The following is a 6,803-nucleotide window of genomic DNA, read 5'->3' on the forward strand; positions in this document are numbered from 1 at the left end:
GAATTACCCTGCACTGTCTCAAAGCATTAGGCAGACATGCAGGGAGGATTCACCTCACCTGGTGTCACATATCAGTGCAGATATCTGAAGTTCCCTGTGTACTGAGTGGAAAGAAGCCAGCACACTTCAACTAACCCTCTGTAGGTGTTTGCTTGGAATGAGAGAAAGTCTCTTGCTTTCTCTTGACTATCAAAGGAAGCCTAGAGGACCTGCTCACATGTAAGCATCTTGCATTTTATGAAACAAGTGCCTTTCAGGCTATGTTTCCCTAAACACAGAAAAATCAAATGCAAAGGATGGCAACTGGATCATTCCCTTCCATTAAGTCAAGCAGAAGCTGTGGAACAGGCTTAGCTGGTCTCAAGAGACCCTCAAGAAGCCTAGAAAGTTCTGCAGATTTATGCTTTTCCCTTCCTCTACTGTATTGCAGCACAAGAGCTCAGAAAAAGGCAGAATGGTGCAAGTCCCCTTTCAATTAATCAGTCACTGCCCATGGTGGTGGGGTGCTGCATTTTGGAGCTTGTGTTGAGAAGCTTCTCAGGTCATACCAACCCTGGCAGTCTAAAAATGTCTAAGAAGCACAGTTGTCTTGGGACAACTGAAAAACCCCTGTTGGAGGTTTTTCACAAACAGGACAGGACCGCCAGGTGATGTGCCATGAGCTTTTATTTTGGGCACCAGTCTCAGCTACAGATACAGGAGATGGCACAAGCTCACGTCTGCCACAAGCAGCCCAAGATCTCTTTGTTACATAACATTTTATAAGTTTTTCAGCCAAGAGCATATTGCTAAAGCTTACAGACAATTCTTCCATCCAATCACTAGAAACACACATACACCTTCTTCAAACAATGCTTGCTTGTTTGTTTTCTATTAACAATACACAATACTCTGTTATTAAGCTTGAAACTTTCTAGTATCTTGGTAGCATATTTTTCTGCAGTCTTAAGGTTTATCTTGGCCAAGCCTAAAAAGTCAACTATTGTTTCATGCCCTTGCATATTGTATTATTATATCTTCTTTACTTTCAGGCCTTGCAGTTGCACCTAGTTCTAAGTTCTCAGTTTTTTCTTTTCTGAGGCTTATTTTCACACCTTCTGAAAGTCTTCTTACCTTGACTGTTTCCCACAAACCCTTTTCCTCTCTAAATGGCAAATCAACAGTCCCCTAGGATATAATCTTAGATACAGTCAGGACATTACTCTAGCAGGAAAAAAGCCTCCAATTAATTTTGCCAGTTTAGGGAACTGCATTCAGAGGACTGCTCAGCCATGACAGAGATAGTGCATGTCAGGAACACGTGGGAAAAATGCCATCTGGAAGGCAGGAGATCCAAAAAGATCACTTTCATATGACAATTTTGATTTGTAGGTTGAGATGCCAAAACAAGCAGATTCAGACACTTGTGCATTTGCATTGCATTTTGATGACTCTACAACAGAGCTTGTCAGTAAATTTTTTTATTTTTATTTTTAATTTATTTTATTTTTTTTTTTTAGCTGAGGTCTGCTGGTGCTTTAACTGAGATCTGTTCAGTAAGAGGATTTCTAGCCTCAAAGCTGGAAAATGAAGTGGCACACTCTAGGTGCTCTCTTCTTCCATGGCTTTGGAAATGACAGATCTCCTATTTCAGTCTGAGAGACACAAGAGGACTTAGATCTTGGATCTGTCTTTTAAACATCCCCTTCTTCAAATAAAACCCAATAAAAACTGTAAAGGATGCATTTGATGAATGGACAATGAGTCATACAGGAACATCCCAAACCAGAGGACAAGCAGAAGAGTGAGGTTTTGCCAAAGGTTTACACAGTTATTATTGAAATGATGAAATTATAAAGTTACAGTAAATATGAGAAAAACTTGAAGAGGAGAAATTATGGGCTCTTGAAGTAATTTTAGAGGGGAAGTTGCCACTGCTGTGTTCATAATTTTCATAGATTTTTATACAGCAATATAGTCAATGTTTCAGTGCAACAGTGGTCGTGAAGGACATCCTGCAGGACATTCTTTGCTGACTACTGCTCCAAAAGCCAGGAGGTTGGGCCACTCTGTTTCAGTGTAGGAGCACAATGGTTTACTCAAAGGGCTTTTGCTACCAGAAAGGGAAAGCTACTAAGGATGGAAAACATCAAGTTGCCAGACCTGTCCAGACAAGTGAAGAAATGTCTGTGTTGGGAACTGCAGTGGATATGTGAGCACACATTTATCTGTGCCCTTGGACAATCTCTGCAAATCCAATACTTACAGGCTCTTGGCCTACCAGCAAGGTCAGGCTTTAGGCACAGTGAAGTAGAGCAATTTCTAGGGTAACAGACTCCAGGAGTGGCAGAATGACCAGTCTTTATTGCCACAGACCTGCTGTAAGCTGAAGCAGCAGCAGCCATAATGTTGAATACTCCTATGAGCAGTAGTGATTCCATAAACCCTCTCATCTCAGAAAGTGTTAAATGGGCAGAAAATCTGGTTCTCCAGGGCCCTCCCCAGCATGCAGCTTCATCACTCACTTTTCCTTCATTCCTTTTCCTTCATTAAAGCAACCCTAACCCAGCCTACCCTGAGCTCTCCATGTGCAAAAGCTCTATCAGCGTTTACTGTGCTCTGAAGAAGTCATGTTCATCCTTTGCAAAAACAGACAGAGAATCCTACTGAATTTTTCAGCAGCAATGAGGTGGATGGAGGCGGGGAGGAAATAGAATTATTTTTTAAAGGGGGTAAAATCTGCTGATATTATGGGAGGGGGAATTGGAATTCTGACTACTCACCATTCACTCACAGCTCAAATAACCAAATATTTGACCCAATTTTTTGTCCTCTTTGCAGAGACTGGCACTAAAAAGATTCTCGATTATCAAACATATATGAGCACCAAAATACCACTTCTGCACTTGACCAAGAGGCTCCAGTAAGTCTACCTATATGTGCTTGGAGCTTTTCAGAACAGGCAGTAGATTTAGAAATTAAATCTAAAATATGGCTTTTTTGTTGTGTGTTTCTTTATGCCATATAATAAATGCCAAAAATACTTTTTAAAGACAGTGTTCAAGAGTGCCTGGACTAAGATTTTGGCTGAATCTCTTTATGGAGACAGCAGGAAACCACAGACTTTAAATCCACACTGAACTTTCCCAAAGATGGAGCATTCAGACTGATAATTTTGATACAGATCCAAGTATAACCATAAGGTCAGTGTTAGATTTTGGTGTGTGTGGTTTTTTTATTATATTTTTGTGAGTGACAGATAACACAAATATATTTTACCATATATGGAATTCATTTTATTGCATCTCAGTCACTGTTGACTATCATCAGATGTCCCTTTTTTTTTTGTTTTATGTTAAGAAAATTGTGCTCCTCTTTCCATTTCTTGATGTGAATACATAAAGAAAAAAACCCCTGTTTTCAGAGGAATTATAGACAAAGGGTTACTTTTGCCAATGAACTACAAATTCCTTTTCACCTTCCATGTTCTCTCCCTGGTCTTTAAACTCCTCCCACCTCCAACAACAAAGAAAATCAGCTGGAGAATTGATTTCTGGAGATACAGGTATATGTTCTTCATGTTAATATTCAAATCTGGTTTTCTGTTGCCAGGCCAGATTCCAATAAGAGAAGATTTTTTACATCACCCAGATTTTCATTCTTTTGCATTATTCACGTTCTTATTTTGCAGATCAATGTGCATTCCTACTGTTATGCTCAGTAGCATACAAAAAGCCAAGGGAATTTGAGATCATTCCTTCACATCACTAATAATCTCAGCAGGCTAAGTAGTCACAGACCAGATTTTCCTGGGTCTAGTGTCTTTATTTTAAGAGAATTTACAACAGTATTAAACTTAAATGTGAGGATAACTGGAAATGTCATTGTTATGAAACAGCCAAGTAAAAACAGATTCATAAATAGAAAAAATAAAGTTCTTAATATCCATCAGTGATGAGCTCATGCCCAGAATAAGAAAGGAGTTGTGTCACTGTAGATTTTCCTAGCTTTTACATGAGCAAGGGTCTGAGTGGTGAGAAGTTATAAATCAGAAGAATGGCTTAGGTGAACACAACTGCTCATCTGAGGCTATGGAGAAAATCAAAGTGTTAAAATACGACTCTGATTCAAGCCTGTTTTGTGTTGCACCGTGTGCTAAATGACAAAGAGACTTTGGGATGGGAAACTGAAATGAATGTATAGAATATATGCATCCTTTCCTCTAATTATAGAAAATCTCATCTTAAATCTGAGTGTTAATGGTATTTTTAAGGGATTTGACTATATAGATGTCTGATCCTGCATGATGTTGAATTCCATTACAACACCTTGGTTTTCATAGGAGTGCAGGAAAAGGCATCGCCTTTGTGGAATCGAAGCCTGAAGGCAGGGGGAGCCTATTTTTAAATCTTCTAGTCTGTAGAAATTTATCAGTAACATCCAGTCTGAACTACATGAGAGAGGTTGAAGCCTGGCTGACCTACATTGGAAGAAGCAGTTCCAAAAGGTTGCTCACTGGACAGTGAAAGATGCAAAAGCTGAACTGTTCCTAGAGAAAAAAAGAATGATGAGTGCATGATAAAAACATGTTATTATTTTAAAAGGGTGTGATGTGGGTTTTCCAAGCAAGCCAAACACCCTAGTCCAGGAGCCAGCCCAGTGGCCTCTCTCCCGGGCCACCCTGGACAATCTACCCACAAGACATCAATATGATGGATGGCGAAGCAATGGTGTTTATTGCAGGGGAATTTGACAATTTAGAACCTAGGGTCATTGTGTTACTCCCATCTGCTTACATCACAGCTAGGTGCTATTGGCTAATTGTAGGAGGTTTTACTATCCTAACAGAGAGGGGGGTCTGCTAACTTCCGTAACATCCCGAATTCTTCCGCATCGCAATGCCCCAGACTACAGCATATTCCCCCCTCTCTATGAATAATTAATTTGCTAAAATATAAGGTATATTAGTCTTAAAAATTCTAATGTTATTTTTTATATATGTATTTCTAAACACTTTGTCTAACTTATCTATATTATAAAGTTTTAAAAATGGATAATATAAAATTGGATAAAATATAAAATACTTAACTAAAAAACTAAAAGCTTATAAAATGGCTACTACAGTTTCCATTAGTAAATATAAGGCACAAGCAGTGACTAAGTATATTTTTAAAGCATCTGTTGCCTTTCTATAAACAAAATGTTAACTTTTTCTAGTCGGCTTTTAACAAAGGATACAAGCTTATTTAAAATACACGGTCCAAAGATTAGCATGAGTAAAATCATCACAACTGGTCCAATCAGGGTAGACACCAGGGTGGTTAGCCACGGAGATTGGTCAAACCAGGATTGGAACCAGTTTTGCTGAGCTTCTCTCTCTGCCTTTCGTTGAGACAGCCTGTCTCGTAGCTCTGCCATGGTGTCTCTCACTATTCCGGTGTGGTCAGCGTAGAAGCAGCATTCTTCGTTCAGGGCGATACAGAGGCCTCCTTGCTGCATGTATAGAAGGTCAAGACCTCGCCTGTTCTGTAAAACAACTTCAGAGAGTGAGGAGACTGATTTTTCTAGAAAGGATATGGATTTCTCAATTCTCTGTAGATCTTCATCTACAGTCATCTGTAGCTGAGAGAGACTCTGACTCTGGGTTATCAGAGCGGAGACTCCCGTGGCTGCTCCAGTTGCTCCCAAGCCAAGCAGCATTGCTATTGACAGTCCTGTCAACAGCTCTCTTTTCTGAAGGCGGCCTGCTTGCTCAAGGTACTGGTTCACTTCTTCTTCGGAGTGGTATAGGACCCTGGTAACAGCTAATACACAAAAGTCAGCAGAGGAGTTAAAGCTTTGGGTATAGATGCAAGGGCTTAGCCCATTGTGGTTGCAAACCCACATGCCAGACAGGGGGGCGATTGCCCATTTCTTAGACTTGTCCACCTGCACGGTGGTCGCACAAACTTTTTTGTCAACAACAGTGGCTTTGCCTAAGCAAAACCCTCGCCCTGTCATGTGGCTGATGGTGATTCTGCGAGAAGGTGACTCACCGCGGCACTGGACTGGGGCTTCTGCATTAACCCACAGCAGCCGGTTATTAAGGGCCACAGCCTCATAGTAAGGGGGCTGTGTGTCATAACACAGCCAGCAGGATTCTGTGGCATTAGGGTTGGATTGATTCAGAGGTAAAAAGGTGGCATCTAACATTCGATAGAGCGAATCAAAAGCAGCGGCTTCAGATCTTTGGGGAGAAGCTTCTTGTTTATGCAGCGGGTACAGACTATTAGATCGTGGGTTCTCAGCCTGTACCACAAGGTTGGGGCTCACTGCTTCAGGTGTTATGACTATAAACAGCACAATTACTATAAGCAACTTACCATGTAGATGACACCATACTTGCAAACTCACAGCTAAAACTTTAACGTTAAATGAACCTTCAAAGATACTTACACTACCTCTTAAAGGAAAATACTTATATTTTATACTAACATAGCAATTACTACACAGGCTAAACGTTTTACCTTAAACTATTATCTAACTACTTTTAACATACGTGTTCTGGTATATATATAGTCTAAACGTGAAAGCAATTTGCTAAAAGGATAAACACACAACTACAATTTGCTTTATATACAGTTAGATGGAGTCTCTACACTTTTCTTAGGTCTTCTACAGAATTTCTCCAGCACAGTTCAGTCCTGGAACGTTCACTGCTCCCATGATGTCAGCTGGCAGTTAATCGGTGACTGAGGGCTTTGATGTTCAAGCTGTTCTTCAAATTCTTCTAAATCTTAAAACAAAGGATAACTGAAATGATAGAGACACAACATCATAATAAC

Source organism: Poecile atricapillus, chromosome 1, assembly GCF_030490865.1.
Source record: "Poecile atricapillus isolate bPoeAtr1 chromosome 1, bPoeAtr1.hap1, whole genome shotgun sequence".
Classification (NCBI taxonomy): Eukaryota; Metazoa; Chordata; class Aves; order Passeriformes; family Paridae; genus Poecile; species Poecile atricapillus.